This window comes from Oncorhynchus mykiss, chromosome 21 (genome assembly GCF_057628025.1).
Source record: "Oncorhynchus mykiss isolate SJ-2025 chromosome 21, ASM5762802v1, whole genome shotgun sequence".
Classification (NCBI taxonomy): domain Eukaryota; kingdom Metazoa; phylum Chordata; class Actinopteri; order Salmoniformes; family Salmonidae; genus Oncorhynchus; species Oncorhynchus mykiss.
Window position 1 is genome coordinate 12043090 of NC_143042.1, and position 21712 is coordinate 12064801.

The 21712-nt window shown below is 45.7% G+C and overlaps 1 protein-coding gene across 14 annotated transcripts in view; it reads left to right on the forward strand.

The window, feature by feature from the left end:
• Positions 1-21712, forward strand: part of LOC110499983 (membrane-associated guanylate kinase, WW and PDZ domain-containing protein 2) — a 285735-nt gene that overhangs the window by 174405 nt on the left and 89618 nt on the right. Inside the window, exon 1 of one of the 14 annotated variants that reach the window (XM_090213768.1) lies at positions 19441-19568. The exons of the other annotated variants lie outside the window; for them this stretch is intronic. The gene's annotated coding sequence lies outside the window, so the exon portion shown is untranslated. Of the gene's footprint in view, positions 1-19440; positions 19569-21712 lie in introns of those variants that run through there. 14 annotated transcript variants of the gene reach the window in all.

A 21712-nucleotide genomic window follows, 5' to 3' on the forward strand; every position in this document is an offset into this window, starting at 1 on the left:
AGTCAGATGAGCATAAAGTGTATTTTTACCTGTAGTTTTTCCTTATTGTAGAGTCCTACTTTCACCAGTATTAGTCTTGAAATCTGTGATTGTTTACTACGCTACCTTACTCTCTCTGTCTACCACATGGCTTCACGTGTGAATCTTCTAAGGCTTAAGAGGGTGTGAACGATTGTGAATAGGTGTACACAAAGAAGAGCTCTCCAGTAGGTGTACCAAAACATTCAAGGGCCATTTTCTCAAAAGTGGGGTTACAAGTTTATCACCTTTCAAAGTAGAATTACTTGAGCGTTGTTCGTCAACTGCAGTGTATGATATACTATTTTGTAGCTGTCAGTCTCTACCTTTATGCAATGTAAAACACACAATTTCAAATGTTGCTACATAAGACTGAATTGAGGCGTTAGGTTACATTTAGTCTTCATGATTGAACAATTTGACTTTGGAGAGTTACTCCTCTTCTGACCTCACATGGTCTAGTGTTCAGCATCTCATTGCATTAGAGAGAAATGTCAGTCAGCAATGTTTAGTCTCTACAGTATTCTCTTTATTCAGTCTGCCTCAGATGTCACCTGTCTTCCTGCCTGTCAGTCAACACCAGAGCATTGATGACTGCTCAGTGTGAGATCTCTCTGCTGCCGGACTCCTTTAATTATGGCCATGACTCAGTCTCCTCTGTTTCTCTCTCTCTCTCTCTCTCTCACACACACACTCAATCTCACACTCACACACACACACACAGCCTTCTTTGGATTGTTATTGGGTCTTACACAAAGACACCCAGTTCAATTTGTCCTCTTCCCAACATTTCTCTGCCACTGTAAAGAAGTCTTTGAAGTTTCTCTCTCCTCGGCTTTCAACTATCATCCATCACAGCGGAGTAATATTTGTGTCGGAACCGAGACTTATTATTTTCCTGATCATTTTTTTCTCCCCCTGCAGTCTCTCTTTCATTTCCCCCTGGTCTAGGACCGCTCGCTGAGGGACTACAAATACAGCGATTAAGGTTTACACACAGGCAGAAACGCACACACCAGACACACACACACACACATAAATCAGTGTCTTTCCTCCCCAGTGTATTTAATTATTCCCCCTATATTTCCTTGGCGGTGGTGTTTCTGTGTGAACGGATGCACCGCTCCACTGCAGGACTGAGTACGCCTGATAAGGGGCTTCCATCCCCTGGGCTCAGGGACTGTCAGGGCAGGTACAGACTTCACCGCATGGTTATCTCTCACACACACACACACACACACACACACACCCACCCCCAGTTTGGAACCAACAGAACCCTGAACGGCTGCTACCTCCAAGCCGTAGGACTACTAAACAAGACTGTTAAATAGCTAATCAGATGGCTACCTGGACTACCTGTTTTTGTACTAACTCTAAGCACACACACTGGACTCTACCCACACACACACACACACACTGGACTCTACCCACACACGCACACACACACACACACACTACATACACACACACTACATACACTGCTGCTACTCTATGTTATCTGTCATGTTGCCTAGTTACTTTACCTCTAGTTGCACAGAATGTACATGGCTCCCTCAATGACCTTGTACCCCTGCACATCCACTCAGTACTGCTACTCCCTGTTTGACACACACACGAACACACGAACACACACACACACACATGAGCGGCGCGATGCTCAACCCGCGCAGTGCATTCCGATATCATTGGTCTTGAAGGTAGGGAGATGAATGCTTGCGGAGCGCGGCAGGTGGAAGACACAGAAAGGTTCAAATAGCCCCAGTAATGACTCACACGGCCATTCATTCTAGTACTCTACTTCTACCAAGGGGTTGGTTACTGACGTGATGTAGGACGTCTCCTTACCGCCACACAGCTGCTACTGTCCTCGGGTTACTGGCTGGGCACAAGCAAATGTTAAATGGAATGGATTCAATTAAACCTGTTGACTCATGTTGTAAGTACAGCCCAGTCATCAACACGACATCTGTGATGTCTGCAATGGTATTTAGTCCATTACACTGAGCTACAACCTCTATAAAATGAACATGACCAGGTGTAAGAGACCCTGCTATCATTTGACAGAGCACACAGACTAAAAGCAGAGACGACTCTTTCCTTCTGTTACTCAGGTCTGCTGAGGAAGGGAGGAAGTCAGACGACTCTTTCCTTCTGTTACTCAGGTCTGCTGAGGAAGGGAGGAAGTCAAATGACTCTTTCCTTCTGTTACTCAGGTCTGCTGAGGAAGGGAGGAAGTCAAATGACTCTTTCCTTCTGTTACTCAGGTCTGCTGAGGAAGGGAGGAAGTCAAATGACTCTTTCCTTCTGTTACTCAGGTCTGCTGAGGAGGGGAGGTGTGAAGGCATGTGTGAGTCAGGATTGGGGTCAACAGTGATGTCTTATGGCCTTGAGATGGACAGATCAATAGGAGGAGTGGTAGTGATGAGTCCACGCAGGGAAGGATGCAGTGATGCCTTGTAGTGGAGACACTTCAGCTCCGTGCTGCTGCCTCATAGACTGCTGTTCTCACCATCACCTGCCTCTGTGCTGCTGCCTCAGACTGCTGTTCTCACCATCACCTGTCTCTGTGCTGCTGCCCCATAGACTGCTGTTCTCAACATCACCTGCATCTGTGCTGCTGCCTCAGACTGCTGTTCTCACCATCACCTGCCTCTGTGCTGCTGCCCCATAGACTGCTGTTCTCACCATCACCTGCCTCTGTGCTGCTGCCCCATAGACTGCTGTTCTCACCATCACCTGCCTCTGTGCTGCTGCCTCAGACTGCTGTTCTCACCATCACCTGCCTCTGTGCTGCTGCCCCATAGACTGCTGTTCTCACCATCACCTGCCTCTGTGCTGCTGCCTCAGACTGCTGTTCTCACCATCACCTGCCTCTGTGCTGCTGCCTCAGACTGCTGTTCTCACCATCACCTGCCTCTGTGGTGCTGCCTCAGACTGCTGTTCTCACCATCACCTGTCTCTGTGCTGCTGCCCCATAGACTGCTGTTCTCACCATCACCTGCCTCTGTGCTGCTGCCTCAGACTGCTGTTCTCACCATCACCTGTCTCTGTGCTGCTGCCCCATAGACTGCTGTTCTCACCATCACCTGTCTCTGTGCTGCTGCCCCATAGACTGCTGTTCTCACCATCACCTGTCTCTGTGCTGCTGCCCATTAGAATGCTGTTCTCATCATCACCTGCCTCTGTGCTGCTGCCTCATAGACTGCTGTTCTCATCATCACCTGTCTCTGTGGTGCTGCCCATTAGAATGCTGTTCTCATCATCACCTGCCTCTGTGCTGCTGCCTCATAGACTGCTGTTCTCATCATCTCCTGTCTCTGTGGTGCTGCCCATTAGAATGCTGTTCTCACCATCACCTGTCTCTGTGGTGCTGCCCATTAGAATGCTGTTCTCATCATCACCTGTCTCTGTGCTGCTGCCCCATAGAGAGCTGTTCTCATCATCCCCTGTCTCTGTGCTGCTGCCCCATAGACTGCTGTTCTCACCGTCACCTCTCCTGGATCAGATAGGTGCATTAAAATAATAGCTTTTTTGTCCCTCAGAATATGCAGTTAGGTCTTAAAGAGTGCTGCCAGTCAACTCACTCAGTTATTTCTATTGTAGGCATATATCTGAGGATTGAGCAAATTGAGGAATGCTGAATTTAATGGAACAGAATAGAATTTAATTTCACCTGTTGGAGACTGTGCAGGTGTTGTGTTGTGCAGGTTTTGCCCCAAGTGTTTGTGTCCTTAGTCTAGTTTCCACTCAACATCCAAAATCCTCTCCTATTTCTCTGTCCTGCACACAGAGGTGTAGCGTGTCCTCTCCCATGTCTCTGTCCTGCACACAGAGGTGTAGCGTGTCCTCTCCCATGTCTCTGTCCTGCACACAGAGGTGTAGCGTGTCCTCTCCCATGTCTCTGTCCTGCACACAGAGGTGTAGCGTGTCCTCTCCCATGTCTCTGTCCTGCACACAGAGGTGTAGTGTGTATTGTCACTAAGCTGCTGATGGCACCTCCCCCCTCCATTCTCCTCCTGCCCCACACTGTGGCGTTTTGATAGTCCATATATTATTCATCTGATTGACTTCCCCTAATCGCCTGAAAAGTGCTGGAATGAATCCCTAGAAAAATCTGCTCATTTGCATTCTGTCAGGGGAGTTTGTGGAGAACATTCCGGAATTACTTTACAGGTGGCGGAGGAGAGGAGAGTTTGGAGGGGTTTTAGCAGAGAAACCAGCTGTGGGTAGAGAGAGAGAGAGATACATATATATGTATGTACAGAGAGAGAACAGACAGACAGACACAAAGACCCCCTTTTTTTCACTGGTTGAAATCAATGAGACGGAGATATTCAACACTACTTGAATGGCTTTTACGGTGGCCCATAAAAAAGCCTGTTGAAAAGTATATATATATGGCATGGGATGATTTCTCTGTGGGTGAAATTGGATTAGCCCAACTGTAAAACCAAAAGTGTTTCAGCCGTTCTGTAGAAGGGCACTGCTCTGAGTTCTTCCCGTCTGTCCCAGCCCACAGCATTAAATGAAGGAGGAGGAAAAAACATAATTACATTGGTGAGAGTGGTCATGGTGAGCACCTTTAAAATGATCCAATTAGAGTTTGTGCAGAGCTGGCAGTCCCGTTGTGGAAGGCTGGATGGATTATTGGTGGCAGAGAGAGAGCTCGAAAGAGGGGGAGATAGAGAGAGAGGGAGACTGAGGGAGAGGGGACAGAGAGAGAGAGGGAGAGTGAGAGAGTGAGAGTCGAGCGAGAGAGAGAGAGGAAGTAAAAGAGAGAGGGAGGGCGAGAGATGGTGGCCCTCAGATGGATGTGCTATGGATGTGGCTGGGCTGTTAGAGAGAGAGGGGCCGCATGTGGGAAGGGCCTCGGAGCGGGACGGTAATTCGATCCAGTATGAATGGAAAATTACTAAGGAAAGAGGAAATACCATGAGAGGGAGAGGACAGGAGAGAGGGGGATGGGAAAGCCAGAGAGGGAGGGAAAGGGAGGAAGGGAGGGAGGGACAGAACCATGCTGCCATGAGAGGACATAGAGAAAGTAGGAGGCAGAGGGGAGGTGAGAGATGGAGGGGGGGGGGGGGAGTGGGAGGAAAGAGAAGGTAAAGTGGGAAAAGAGAACACTCTAGAGAAGGGGTATGTCATCTAGGGTCCTCAATATCTCAATGTTTTTATGAATATCGCTAGCAACAGAATAAACACATTTTTAATGATATACCTACAGTATTTAAGAGGAGTATATCGTTCTAATGATGTCAACTTTACTCCTCTACTCCTAACATTGAGCTAATTACACTCACTGAAGTGTCTGACATAGGCTTTGAAAAAGCACACCCGAGTACCAGACGCGGCAAGTGCCACTGGCTGCTGGTAAGCTTTCTTGACTTGGATATACATTTTTGTCAACACATGGCTAACCTTTGTTTAATCAGCTTAACAGCTGCTATTAGGGAAAATGTGTTTGGAGTTAACTTTAGAACTAATAGGCTATGTTAGAGTTTACACTTCCACTTCCAATTATATTGTGGGGAGGTCAAAATAATGGAAAACTATCTACACAATGTATTCATTTTAAAAAGTTGATTACTTCTCCTTGCCACCTTAATTTACCTGATGATTAGACAAAACGTGAAAAAGTTGAAGAGCCCTGCTTTAGAGAAAACAGTGTCCCTCAGATCTGTTTGGATGTGAATTCTTCATAAGCTTTCAAATGTTGCTCATACAGGACGTACAGTAGCCTTCTGCTTTATACTGTATGTCCACGGATCTATTTTTAATGTGTGTTTAAACAGGAACAGTGTCAGTAATTGACTTTCCTGATTCACTGGCAACAATATGGTGATGAATTAATGACTTTAACCGATCAGAGACACAAAACTCATCAGATGTTCATTCAGTAGACAAGTCAAGCACCCATTTACATATACATTGTATTCCCTGTTTATCTATTATGTCACGTTTAAAGTTATGCGTGTTAAAGAGAACGGAAGGGAAAGGAAAATAGCCTTGTGCGATAGAGAGTGTAATTCACACAACAGAGACACGTTGTTACACTATCTGTGAATATACGCAGCGTATGGAAACCCCCCTCATTCAACCCCTTTTTCCATCTGACTGCCTGTGTTCATGCTCCCCTTACACGCACGCACACGCACGCACACACACACACACACACACACACACACACACACACACACACACACACACACACACACACACACACACACACACACAAACCCCACCTTCTTCTCTGTAAATATGTATTTCATTTTCATGATTAATTCTATAAAACATTTTCCTCAAGCCATTATTTACTCCACACAGCAAGTTGGTGAGTACATTTCTAGAACACATTTTGTGCCGCGAGCGAAAAGTAGGAGAGCTGCGAGGGAAGAAAAATGTCATGAATAATGCATAGAATGTCTTTTATTATTTATGATTTTCATATTAACTTGAGTATCATTTGAAGAACTGGTGACTAAGTTTGGGGTCAGTTACTCTTTGTTGTTTCACGTCACGTAGCCTAGTTTCATTTCAGATGACAGGATCCTTTACATCACACTGACATTTGAGTCATTTAGCAGACGCTCTCATCCAGAGCTCTCCTCCAGACGCTCTAATCCACTTACAGTTAGTGCATTCAACTTCAGGTAGCTAGGTGGGACAACCACATATCACAGTCAAAGTATGTCAAACTTTCCTCAATAGAGCAGTTAACAGCAAAATCAGTGTTTTTGCATTTACTTTGTGTAAATTGATCCAATGTACAGTCGTGGCCAAAAGTTTTGAGAATGACACAAATATAAATTTTCACAAAGTCTGCTGCCTCAGTTTATATGATGGTGATTTGCATATACTCCAGAATGTTATGAAGAGTGATCAGATTAATTGCAATTAATTGCACAGTCCCTCTTTGCCATGAAAATGAACTGAATCCCCCAAAAAACATTTCCACTGCATTTCAGCCCTGCCACAAAAGTCACATGTCAGTGATTCTCTCGTTAACACGGGTGTGAATGTTGATGAGGACACGACTGGAGATCACTCTGTCATGCTGATTGAGTTCGAATAACAGACTGGAAGCTTCAAAAGGAGGGTGGTGCTTGGAATCATTGTTCTTCCTCTGTCAGCCATGGTTGCCTGCAAGGAAACACGTGCCATCATCATTGCTTTGCACAAAAAGGGCTTCACAGGCAAGGATATTGCTGCCAGCAAGATTGCACCTAAATCAACCATTTATCGGATCATCAAGAACTTCAAGGAGAGCGGTTCAATTGTTGTGAAGAAGGCTTCAGGGTGCCCAAGAAAGTCCAGCAAGCGCCAGGACCGTCTCCTAAAGTTGATTCAGCTGTGGGATCGGGGCACCATCAGTACAGAGCTTGCTCAGGAATGGCAGCATGCAGGTGTGAGTGCATCTGCACGCACAGTGAGGCAAAGACTTTTGGAGGATGGCCTGTTGTCAAGAAGGGCAGCAAAGAATCCACTTCTCTCCAGGAAAAACATCAGGGTCAGACTGATATTCTGCAAAAGGTACAGGGATTGGACTGCTGAGGGATTGGACTGCTGAGGTAATTTTCTCAGATGAATCCCCTTTCCGATTGGGGCATCCGGAAAAAAAGCTTGTCCAGAGAAGACAAGGTGAGCGCTACCATCAGTCCTGTGTCATGCCAACAGTAAAGCATCCTGAGACCATTCATGTGTGGGGTTGCTTCTCAGCCAAGGGAGTGGGCTCACTCACAATTTTGCCTAAGAACACAGCCATGAATAAAGAATGGTACCAACACATCCTCCGAGAGCAACTTCTCCCAACCATCCAGGAACAGTTTGGTGACGAACAATGCCATTTCCAGCATGAAGGAGCACCTTGCCATAAGGCAAAAGTGATAACTAAGTGGCTGGGGGAACAAAACATCAATATTTTGGGTCCATGGCCAGGAAACTCCCCAGACCTTAAGCCCATTGAGAACTTGTGGTCAATCCTCAAGAGGCGGGTGGACAAACAAAAACCCACAAATTCTGACAAACTCCAAGCATTGATTATGCAAGAATGGGCCGCCATCAGTCAGGATGTGGCCCAGAAGTTAATTGACAGCATGCCAGGGCGGATTGCAGAGGTCTTGAAAAAGAAGGTTCTTGACTCTTTGCTCTTTGCATCAATTTCATGTAATTGTCAATAAAAAGCCTTTGACACTTCTAAAATGCTTGTAATTATACTTCAGTATTCCACAGTAACATCTGACAAAAATATCTAAAGACACTGAAGCAGCAAACTTTGTGGAAATTAATATTTGTGTCATTCTCAAAACTTTTGGCCACGACTGTGTTCTCAGTATGCTATTGTTGTGGTGTATAGCAGTGTATGTTGAGATCTAAATGTCACATACTTGTATACCTTAATCATTCCAAGTACCATTTGAAATCATCACCAAAAATGCCATCTTTCAAGTTGTGTGTGTTGCTCATGTAACAGTGTTGCTTCTGTCCCTCTGAACACATCGCCTACCGCCAACCGTCACCCAAAAAGCATTGTACCTAAATAGCTAGCCATTTCACACTGGCTACACTCATGTATAAACTCCAGTCACTCAAGAGGAAAGTGATATGCAATAAATGGCTTTTCACTCTCTGAAGTGATCCTGTATACACCTCTGATAGTCTATGGTTGCTATGCTGGAGCTACTAGAGACAGGAGAGGGCTTCAGGGAAAACACTTTATCTCTATCTCTCCACTCCACCACTCTCCTCTCTTTGTGTGTGTGTGTGTGTGTGTGTGTGTGTGTGTGTGTATCGCCACGTTCCTCGCTAATTGGAGCAGCCATTAAGCAAATGTCAGGGAACGACAGGGGAAACTTCTCATTGTAAAGGGATGCCATGAACATTGTTAAACCCCTCCCTCTCTGGTTACTGACCTGCCACATCTCCCACTACTAGTATGATGGCAATTCCCGTCTAGTTTATTGACCTTCCACATCTCCCACTACTAGTATGATGTGAATTCCCCCTCTAGTTTACTGACCTTACTGACCTGCAAAGCAACAACAACACAGAGTTACAAATGGAATAAACAAACGTACAATCAAAGACACAATAGAAACATCTATGTACAGTGTGTGCAAAGGTAGTAAGGCTAGGGAGGTAAGGCAATAAATAGGCCACAGTGAAGAAATAATTACAATTTAGCATTAACACTGGAGTGATGGATGTGCAGATGATGATGTGAAAGTAGAGATACTGGGGTGCAAAAGGGTAAAAAGAAAAATAGTAACAATATGGGGATGAGGTAGTTGGGTGTGCTACTTACAGATGGGCTGCTCTGACATCTGATGCTTAAAGTTAGTGAAGGAGATATAAGTCTCCAGCTTCAGTGATTTTTTTGCAATTTGTTCAAGTCATTGGCAGCAGAGAACTGAAAGGAAAGGCGGCCAAAGGTAGTGTTGGCTTTGGGGATGACCAGTGAAATATAACTGCTGGAGCGCGTGCTATGGGTGGGTGTTGCTATGGAGACCAATAAGCTGAGATAAGGTGGGGCTTTACCTAGCAAAGACTTATAGATGTCCTGGAGCCAGTAGGTTTGGCGATGAATATGTAGCGAGGGCCAGCCAACGAGAGCATACAGGTGGCAGTGGTGGGTAGTATATGGGGCTTTGGTGACTACATATGGTGCTGTGATAGACTACATCCAGTTTGCTGAGTAGAGTGTTGGAAGCTATTTTGTAAATGACATCGTCAAAGTCAAGGATCGGTAGGATAGTCAGTTTTACGAGGGTATGTTTGGCAGCATGAATGAAGGAGGCTTTGTTGCGAAATAGGAAGCGGATTCTAAGTTTCATTTTGGATTGGAGATGCTTAATGTGAGTCTGGGGGGAGAGTTTACAGTTTAACTAGGATGATATCTATGAGGGTGCCCATGTTTACGGATTTAGGGATGTACCTGGTAGGTTCCTTGATAATTTGTCTGAGATTGAGGGCATCTAGGTTAGATATATATTCCAGTTTAGGTCACCTAACAGTACGAACTCTGAAGATAGATGGAGCGCAATCAATTCACATATGGTGTCCGGGGCACAGCAGGGGGCTGAGGGGGGTCTATAACAAGCGGCAACAGTCAGAGACTTATTTATGCAAAGGTGGATTTTTCAAAGTAGAAGCTCAAACTGAACTCTGCAAGCTATCTCTGCAGTAGATTGCAAATCCGCCCCATTTGGCAGTTCTATCTTGACGGAAAGTGTTGTAGATGGGGATGGAAATGTCTGAATTTTTGGTGGCCTTCCTAATCCAGGATTCAGACACGGCTAGAACATCAGGGTTTGCGGACTGTGCTAAAGCATTGAATAAAACATATTTAGGGAGGAGGCTTCTGATGTTAACATGCATGAAACCAAGGCTTTTACGGTTACAGAAGTAAACAAATGATAGCGCCTGGGGAATAGGTGTGGAACTGGGGGCTACAGGGCCTGGGTTAACCCCTATATCACCAGAGGAACAGAGGAGGACTAGGATAAGGGTATGGCTAAAGGCTATAAGAACGGGTTGTCTAGTGCGTTGGGAACAGAGAATAAAAGGGGCAGATTTCTGGGAGTGATAGAATAGATTCAGGGCATAATGTACAAACAAGTGTATGGTAGGATGTGAGTACAGTGGGGGTAAACGTAGGCATTGAGTGATGATGAGAGAGCTTGCATCTTTGGAGGCGCCAGCTAAGCCAGGTGAGGTCTACCCATGTGTGGGTTGTGTGACAAAAAGTTATCGAAGGCATATTGAGCTGGACTAAGAACTAACCGAGACAGCAGAAGACAAGGCATATTGACATTAGAGAGAGGCATGTGTAGCCGAATGATCATAGGGTCCAATGAGCAGCAGTAGGTGAGTCCTGGGGACGTTCGGTAGTCGCTACTATGCTAGGCGAGCGGGAGGCACGGTGTTCAGAAAGCTAGCGGACCGGGGAGAGCAAATGGGTCTTCGGTGACAACGCAATGGAAAAGCCTGTTGAATGAATCGGTGGGGCTCCATGTCAACAATAAAGGGTCCAGGCCAATTGGCAAAAGAGGTATTGTAGCCCACGAATTAGCGGGTATACCTCTTCGGCTAGCCTGGAGATGGGCCTAGCTCGAGGCTAGCTCAAGGCTAACTGGTGCTTTCTTCGGGACAGAGACATTAGCTAGCGGTAGCTACTCGATTGCAGCTAGCTAGCTGCGATGATTCGGTGTAATGGCCCAGAGCTAGCGGCAGGAATCCGGTGATGTGGTGGAGAAAAACAGTCCAATATCGTGCTGTGCAGACTGGCAGGTATTGACTGAGGACCGCTAGCCATGGCTAACAGTGACTACTAGCTAATAGCTGGTTAGCTGGCTAGCTTCTGATGGAGGTTCCAGTTATAACGTATAAAAATAGCAGTTCCGTACCTCATTGGGTGGGGCGGGTTGCAGGAAAGTATATTTAGATCGTAGGTGGAAAGTGAGATTAAAATATACACGGAAAAACGGACTATTTACAGGACAAGACAAACACACATCCGACTGCTACGCCATCTTGGAAATCACTGAGCACACACACAGTAAATACACACACACACACACACACACACACACACACACACACACACACACACACACACACACACACACACACACACACACACACACACACACACACACACACACACACACACACACACAGTAAATGCACACACATGAATAGAAAATACACACACATGAATAGCAAATACACACACTCACACACAACACACACGCAGAGCGAGACACACACACACACAGCTGGTGGTGATAGAGGCTCCTGGTGTGGCTCAACCTTTGGATTTAAAGGGTCAGAGGTTGCTGTGTGGATGATTGCCATCATGTAGGGTGCTGATTGTTTCCCCCTCTGACCCAACACGGTAATGGGTTCAACTCCCAAGCAGGACTCAAGAGACTCTAACGCTTCAATCCAAACTGACAAAATGGCTCCCATGACTGTAGGGCTGTAGCAAATAAACGACCTGGGTGAAAACCACTTCAGAAAGCAATGGAGCAATCCAGAGCTCAGCCATGGAACCAAATAGGGTCATGATGGTATGTGGGCCTGTTGTCTGCTAGTATGGCCGCCCTAAGCTTCAGGCCTAACTGGCTGTGATAGGGTGTTATAACTGAATCAGAGTAGGCAGGCAGGTAGACAGCCATGGAGACAGGCAGGCAGGCGTCCCTGACAAACAGATTGTGTCATTGGGTGGTGATGTGGTCTCTGGCCGGGATAGGGACATCTCTGGCTGCAGTGTGAGGATTAAGCTGACAGCAGCACTTTCACATCCACCATCAGTCCCACTGTGTCTGGGCTACACACAGACACACACACACACACACACGCACACACACACACACACACACCCACCCCGGGGCCACACATCCAAACGGATGACATCAGCTCGCCCCCAATCTGTGTGTGTGTGTGTCAGTGTGTGTGTCTATCTCTCCATCCCTCTCTTTCTCTCTCTCTCTCTCTCTCTCTCTCTCTCTCTCCATACCTGCCTGGGTTGGGCTGTGTGTGTGTATGACGAGGCTCCTGTAGTCTATGGATACAGAGTGAAACAGCTGTGAGGGGAAAGAAAGCGTTGTTGTCTTTTCTCTTGTTTTTGGATCTCCCCAGATTAAAGGGACTGGTTTGAGTGGATGCCTAGCGCCTCCAAGCACCTCTGTATTTGCTGTCAAGTGTCTCCAGGTTGCAGAATTATTGTGTCATACTGTAACCCCAAAAGTGACTGCTTTGATTCTCTCGGGGCTCAGATGCGGCACGAGACCAAAGGGATGTTTGAAATGTGATGAAAGAGTACGAACCCTGGAAGGAGGAGAATACATGTTCTGAGCGTCAGCCTGTTCCACAAGGACACAGACACCATGATCAAGTCTTTCTTTAGGGGTAGGTACGGTACAGGCAATGTACATGGTGGAATGTTGACTATCATTTCCATGTCAGAAAACTGACTTTTACAGAAAGTTGGCTATATGATGGTGCTGGATTGTGAAATGTTTGCTCAACATTGTTTGGCTTGTTGTTTGTACTGTAGACAGTTACTTGAGGGAGTTTGGTATCAGACTTAAGATTCCACCAAAACACTGATGATGAACCCCCCCAAGTACTGGAAGCCTCTGATGACAAGCTGGATGAATAACCAATCTGTCACTGTCAACATCTCCAGGTTGCTTCATCACTCACGTCTCTGTTTGACTGCTGCCTGAGTGGGGCTAGCTCCCCAGATTCCCAGGCACAGCTAGAGGGGCTAGGGAAAACTTCACTTCCACTCTTCTATGCTTCAGTAGTTTTAGCAGAATCTTTCACTGAGAGATCTGAATGTGGTGTGATCTGGGACTGGCATTAGATATACTTTTAAGACTGGTTTCCCAGACTCAGATTGAGCCTTTTTTACTGGACTTAAAATAACTTTCAATTAATTTTTTTCTGATAGAGCTGGTAGAGGACGGACAATCCTATTGGTGTCAATGTTATCTCTGCAGCTAACACATTGCTGTCCATATCAGACACAAATCCCAGTGTACCTGAGTTCTCTCTACTATATCCTTGGTCTTACATCTCAGTGGCAAGAGACTGATATGTGACTGCCAGTGAAAGGAGCTTCCACTCTCACTCATTTCATAGAAGGTAATGGCTTCAGACATTCCAACAGGATGCTGCTATGCAGACCATTACAGACCATTGAATAGCATGGCTATGGACTGAGTCGCAGGTTGGAGATGGACATGGGGAGGGCTTGCACTGTAACACCCTTCCACTCAAAGAATATGGTCGGAGAACTCGCAACAAGTGTATCAATGGATGTCTTGCAGCTACTCCTAAAGGGAACGTAATGTAATGTACATACTGTCATTTGTCTTACATTGTAGATATCATGTCCATGGCACCCAGTCATCAGTGATGGTACAATGCTAGGTAGTAATAGTGTTCCTGTGTGATGGTACAATGCTAGGTAGTAATAGTGTTCCTGTGTGATGGTATAATGCTAGGTAGTAATAGTGTTCCCGTGTGATGGTACAATGCTAGGTAGTAATAGTGTTCCTGTGTGATGGTACAATGCTAGGTAGTAATAGTGTTCCTGTGTGATGGTATAATGCTAGGTAGTAATAGTGTTCCCGTGTGATGGTACAATGCTAGGTAGTAATAGTGTTCCTGTGTGATGGTTCAATGCTAGGTAGTAATAGTGTTCCTGTGTGATGGTACAATGCTAGGTAGTAATAGTGTTCCTGTGTGATGGTACAATGCTAGGTAGTAATAGTGTTCCCGTGTGATGGTTCAATGCTAAGCAGGAATAGTGTTCCTGTGTGATGGCACAATGCTAGGTAGTAATAGTGTTCCTGTGTGATGGTACAATGCTAGGTAGTAATAGTGTTCCTGTGTGATGGTACAATGCTATGTAGTAATAGTGTTCCTGTGTGATGGCATAATGCTAAGTAGTAATAGTGTTCCTGTGTGATGGCACATTGCTAGGTGGTAATAGTGTTCCTGTGTGATGGTACAATGCTAGGTAGTAATAGTGTTCCTGTGTGATGGCACAATGCTAGGTAGTAATAGTGTTCCTGTGTGATGGTTCAATGCTAGGTAGTAATAGTGTTCCTGTGTGATGGTATAATGCTAGGCAGTAATAGTGTTCCTGTGTGATGGCACAATGCTAGGTAGTAATAGTGTTCCTGTGTGATGGTTCAATGCTAGGTAGTAAAAGTGTTCCTGTGTGATGGTTCAGTGCTAGGTAGTAATAGTGTTCCTGTGTGATGGTTCAATGCTAAGTAGTAATAGTGTTCCTGTGTGATGGTATAATGCTAGGTAGTAAAAGTGTTCCTGTGTGATGGCACAATGCTAGGTAGTAATAGCGTTCCTGTGTGATGGTTCAATGCTAGGTAGTAATAGTGTTCCTGTGTGATGGTTCAGTGCTAGGTAGTAATAGTGTTCCTGTGTGATGGTTCAATGCTAAGTAGTAATAGTGTTCCTGTGTGATGGTATAATGCTAGGTAGTAAAAGTGTTCCTGTGTGATGGTACAATGCTAGGTAGTAATAGTGTTCCTGTGTGATGGTTCAATGCTAGGTAGTAATAGTGTTCCTGTGTGATGGTTCAATGCTAGGTAGTAATAGTGTTCCTGTGTGATGGCACAATGCTAGGTAGTAATAGTGTTCCTGTGTGATGGGTCAATGCTAGGTAGTAATAGTGTTCCTGTGTGATGGCACAATGCTAGGTAGTAATAGTGTTCCTGTGTGATGGCACAATGCTAGGTAGTAATAGTGTTCCTGTGTGATGGCACAATGCTAGGTAGTAATAGTGTTCCTGTGTGATGGGTCAATGCTAGGTAGTAATAGTGTTCCTGTGTGATGGCACAATGCTAGGTAGTAATAGCGTTCCTGTGTGATGGTTCAATGCTAGGTAGTATTAGTGTTCCTGTGTGATGGTTCAATGCTAGGTAGTAATAGTGTTCCTGTGTGATGGTTCAATGCTAGGTAGTAATAGTGTTCCTGTGTGATGGTTCAATGCTAGGTAGTAATAGTGTTCCTGTGCGATGGTATAATGCTAGGTAGTATTAGTGTTCCTGTGTGATGGTTCAATGCTAGGTAGTAATAGTGTTCCTGTGTGATGGTTCAATGCTAGGTAGTATTAGTGTTCCTGTGTGATGGCACAATGCTAGGTAGTAATAGTGTTCCTGTGTGATGGCACAATGCTAGGTAGTAATAGTGTTCCTGTGTGATGGCACAATGCTAGGTAGTAATAGTGTTCCTGTGTGATGGTTCAATGCTAGGTAGTAATAGTGTTCCTGTGTGATGGCACAATGCTAGGTAGTAATAGTGTTCCTGTGTGATGGCACAATGCTAGGTAGTAATAGTGTTCCTGTGTGATGGTTCAATGCTAGGTAGTATTAGTGTTCCTGTGTGATGGTTCAATGCTAGGTAGTAATAGTGTTCCTGTGTGATGGTTCAATGCTAGGTAGTATTAGTGTTCCTGTGTGATGGCACAATGCTATGTAGTAATAGTGTTCCTGTGTGATGGTTCAATGCTAGGTAGTAATAGTGTTCCTGTGTGATGCCACAATGCTAGGTAGTAATAGTGTTCCTGTGTGATGGTACAATGCTAGGTAGTAATAGTGTTCCTGTGTGATGGCACAATGCTAGGTAGTAATAGTGTTCCTGTGTGATGGCACAATGCTAGGTAGTATTAGTGTTCCTGTGTGATGGTTCAATGCTAGGTAGTAATAGTGTTCCTGTGTGATGGTTCAATGCTAGGTAGTATTAGTGTTCCTGTGTGATGGTTCAATGCTAGGTAGTAATAGTGTTCCTGTGTGATGGTACAATGCTAGGTAGTAATAGTGTTCCTGTGTGATGGTATAATGCTAGGTAGTAATAGTGTTCCTGTGTGATGGTATAATGCTAGGTAGTAATAGTGTTCCTGTGTGATGGTATAATGCTAGGTAGTATTAGTGTTCGGGTGTGTATGATTAATTATGAGTGAAGCTGAGCTGGCAGATTCATACCTCTTACCCTGAGGGTTTTACAGCCTTCAATGAGAAGATGAAGTCAGTGCTCCCTCTCAATCTCCATCTTTCTGGCTTTCTTTCTTTCTCTCTCTGTCTCTTTCCTTCCTCCTCAACCACTTTCTCGCTCCCCCTGCTTACTCCATCTCTCTCTCTCTATCCTTCTCGATCTCTCTCCCTCCTCTCTCGCTTTCTCTCCCCCCTCACTCTCTCTCCTTCCATCTCTGTCTCTCTCTTTCTCTCTCACGAGGTCTCTGAGAGGTCAGTCATCGATCACTCCAGGCCGCCTCACACGGCCGTCCACCAGCACCTCCAGGAGGGCCAATCTATTAATGCAATTCTGGGAAAGGTGAGTGGGGCGGAGGACCTGCTGTCGTCATGCCAACGAGCCTCAGAAGGGTTTTGTCGATGCTCAGGTCCCCCAATCAATCCCACATTAGTGATCATCAATTTGCAGATTAGTTTAGTAAAACCTTGGACATGTTGAATGAGGGCCACCACGTGTTTTTTACCTCACTGCGCTTGTGAACAAAAGCACTCTGTTGTTGTGTGATGGGATAGGGACATGGGATAGGGATTATGTGCTTGTTAATAATTTGTGCCACTGTATCCCCCAATGAAAACGCAACCTTCTTTCTCACATATTTATCTCTCTCTCTCTCTCTCTCTCTCTCTCTCTCTCTCTCTCTCTCTCTCTCTTTCTTTCTCTTAGTTCAATGAAGGTTTATTAAAGTGTATCCGACATCTAATCGGGTTGATTCAGGCAGCAGTCTATGAAAACAGTGACTAAGCACATCCACGGCTAAGTGGCCGTGCGTTACCACCGCCACCAATGAACAGAAAGTGCGGGCGAAAGCAGCTTTTCGTCAGTGCCCTCGCTCAGCCCTCTCCACCCCACGTTACCCGACTCCCGGTCTCCCGTAGCGGCCGGACAGCACTGAATGGCACCATAATCCATCCCACTAATTCTCAGGCATTAGGAAGGCCGGCCATTTCCTAATTGGCTAACGGGTTAGATTAGGATCTGGACAATGGGGCACGTTGACGCCATCTCTTGCTGTCATAACAGGGGGATTAGGGAAGTGAATAGAGGGGGCTACTGAGCACCTCCAGCCAGAGGGCCCCAGAGGGACCACAGCACAGGCCTGACTGACACACTGTCACAACACACTGGGCCTAGTGGGGCTTTACCCAGCCAAGCGGAAGCTGATCCCATCACCAGCTCCTGCCCACACAGTCCCCCTATCCCAGCCCCTTCAATGCACTGCAGCCCATTGACACACACACTGGGTCTGACTACTGGAGGCAGTGGAGCTGGAGATTTCAATTTGACATGGAACAGTTTCTCCCAGAAGTGGCTTGCTAAGTGAAACTCAAGGCTGTTTAGAAACTAGCTGCATGTTGTTTGTCAGGGACTGAGTACAACAAGTATATGAGATTCAGAGGTCAAGCCTGTCTCTGTGTGTCTGTATCTCAGTAAGCTAGGCCTTCGACTAGCTGTGAAAGCAACAGCCGTTGCTGCTGGCATCATGTGGTTTTTTAATGCAGTCTGAAGGCTAGCATATGTGTAAGGAGTGGGGGAAGGTAAGCAGGGTGGACAGAGGTACAGCCTCAAGTCTTCTTCTGCAGTCTGTCACATCACGTTGGCTAGTTCTAAAACCACACTGACTGTAATAGCTGCTCTCCAAGATGGAGAGAGGGAGGGAGGGGGAGAGGTCAGACTGAGAGGGGTCAGGGATGTGCTATAACGATGCTTTGAAAGGGTCTTCTGGTCATGTGGTGTCTTTCTCACTCTCCTCTGATTGATGGATGGCTGGAGACCTGTGAGGGGACATATGGTCTGCAGCCTCAGGACAGGAGGAGGACCAGAGAGAGACCAGGCAGGGACATAACGCAGTGTCCCCTAAGCTCTACACACTCTCTACACACTTAGAGAAGGGGATATTTATCCCTGTGCTTTTCTGCCTCTTGCCATAGTAGCTGTGGATTTTCAGGCTTGATCATAGCTGCTTGAGGGTTGATATAGTATCTTGGGATAGAGATTGAAGTCTGGATGTAGTATATCTTACTATTTCTCTCCAAAGCCTGGGGATATGCACTCACTGAACCAGACCTCTGTTGCGCCGCCATCCCAGCAGTGTTTGAAGTTGGAGCCAATATTTCCACTTGCAGATGGTCTGACACACTCATTTAACTGTCGTGGGCTGCGATGTAGTGCATTTCTTTTGACCAGAGCCCTATGGGCCCAGTGGGCCTTGGTCTAAAGTAGTGCACTATATAGGGAATAGGGCCCTGGTCAGAAGTAGTGTACTATATAGGGAATAGGGCCCTGGTCTAAAGTAGTGCACTATATAGGAAATAGGGTTCCATTTGGTACACACATGGATTCACATAGTTGTGATCCAGTTACCGATGCCTCTGCCAATCAGCGATGTTAAACAGTGTAGATATACTTAAGGGTCATGCTAATGCATGACACATGAAGCGCAATGCGCAGATGGCTGCCCTTCTGGCTGGGTACATTTATTCCACTGAAGTGCATTGTTGAATTGGTTTGGATTGCAAACGAGGCAGGCTAGATGCCCTGACCCAGGATCCATTACTGGACAATGGTACTAAGCTGGATGTGTTAAGAGCTGATCTAATGGCCCCTGGCTATGAAACCCTATGGATGGATATAACTGTAGTGTAGGGAGAGAGCCATGGGAGAGATGCTTTACTGCCCACGCTGCAACTCTAGTCTACTCCGTGAGACATGCTTCATCTCCACGCCTTCTCCTCACAGACCCTTCACACTCTCTCCCTCTCCCTCTCCCTCTCCCTCTCTCCTTGCTCAGCGGAGAGGAAGAGATGTTCAGACATCATTATTGTTTTCTCTATCGCTATCCCTTATTCTCTCATACCCTACTCCTCTCTCCGCTCCCCGGGAGTTCCAGGGAACATTTTGTACGTGGAAAGACGACAGCCGCTTCTGAGTCATTACAGCGTCGTACCGCAGGACAAATAGCTGGGTATCCGCCACAGTTATCTCTGGTAATCTGTTTGTGTTATTCTCGGCATTGTTTGCAGATTGCTCCAGTGAAAATCCTGGCTTCCCCTCTGATGAATCGTCTGTGTTCACTCTTTCTTTCTTTCTTTCTTTCTTTCTTTCTTTCTTTCTTTCTTTCTTTCTTTCTTTCTTTCTTTCTTTCTTTCTTTCTTTCTTTCTTTCTTTCTTTTTTTCTCTCACTCTCTCACTCACTCACTCACTCACTCACTCACTCACACTCTCTCTCTCTTTCTCTCTCTCTCCTTGCTTCACCCCCCACCGAACAGGAGATTAACAAGTAGGATGTTTGTTGAACATGAAAAAGCATTTCCTGTACAGCACAACAATACACAGCTTTAGTGTAAATTATCAGCACTCTAGAAATGCCCTAGGTGCCCAAATGCCCATGGGAACAGCTTTGAAAATACCCACTAGGGGCAATGCACCTACAGTGTGTCATTTTGATTTATTTGGTATGCGGTCCTACTTTATTGTAAATGTATACCAATGGGGCTTTTGTAAATTACAGATAAATATAGGCTTCTTAGATCAGTGACTAGGGAAGAAGAACCGTTAGTCTACCGAGGATGTGTTACCGCGTATGCAACTGTATACTCCATCATGCTAAGTGTTGAAGTCTAAATGGCAAACCATAGGAGCCGTTTTGGCCTGTTTATATGTCATTGCATATGTTGTCTGTCAATGGTTATTTTAACTTGTTTGTCCACTAGAGGGAACTATATGTTGGGATCACTGGTCACATGTAGCACAGGTGACCAAGAAGGGTTGGCGGAGACGGAAGAGGAGAGGGCGTACAGTTCTTACCGTATCACAGAGCATGCTCATGGATTTGACCTCTGCACCTTTTATAATGCTAATATTTGTATTGGATCTATAAATGGGGACTCCGAAAAGAGTTACGGTTGGAAAGCAATTTCTGTGGACGTTTTATGGACATCTCTCTGCTTTGCCAGTGGCTTTTTATAGACAGATGTCTCTCTTAAACCAGCTTGGATGTTACACTAATGTCAAATCTAACAGATGACCCAGAACTCTGAAAGTACTAAAAAAACATTTTCATGCCTTATCGGTTGCTTCTATTAGAAAGTGTCGCCACAGAAAAGTCCCCACTGGAAGACGCTGCTAATTATACAGTAGTTCCGTGACATCAAAGGTTCCTTTTAAAGTGTTGTGCTGTGTGTTGGCCGTTCTGTAGCGCTGTCGGGAGGTGTAATCTGTTGTCGTTACGCAGGCCTCTTGCAGGGTAGCACTGGAAGTGCCATAGTGTATCTCACACATAGATACACACACACACACACACACACTGTATGTGTGTTCACTAGCAACTCCTCACCACATATCAACATGGCTCAGATGTGCCATCCTCACGCCCCTAGACCAGCCCCCTTCCACTCCTCTCTCAACCCTCACCTAGAACTCTCTCTGCCTGGTGTGTTTTGATGTGGAGCACCATGGTTTGATGTTGATGCTGAACTCTGAGAGAATTTAGGTTTTCCGTTGCATGGTATCTGTTGAAATCTCCAGCGGTTTGCTTTTTCCATCTAAGGACAGATTCATCAACATTGAGCGTTAAGACAACGTTGGCAAGGGCTTTAATGGCCTTGGTGGAGTCATTTTCTTTTCTTTCATTTATTTCACACTTGGACTCTCTGTCAGCAGCGTTGAGAGATAGGGTGTCGGAGTCCAAAATCGACTTACTGAAGAAAAGCACAGAGTATCTCACAGCTCTTGTGACTGTCGTGACAGAATGGCGTTGGGTCATTCAGTTTGCACCAATCCAGCATCTCCCGTCACCGCTGTTACATCAAAATGACATGTGACAGGCGATAAGAGCTTGTGGCACCAGACTAAGTTGGCACACATGGCTGCATCATCTTGCGACATGGTGTCGCAGACATATGAACTGTCTGACTCAACAGACACACACTCACTTACCCTCGCTAGCCTCGTGGTGCAGTTCTAGCCTATCGGAATCTAGGCATTTTTGAGGAATGTGTTAATGGAACTGGTATTGAGTAAAGCAGGAATTCAATCTGCCTTTTGGGGCCAGTCTGATGCCGCATGTATCAAACAGACCCAAAGGCTGCCATATGCCAGACTCTACAGTATCAAAAGCGGCCATAGGCCA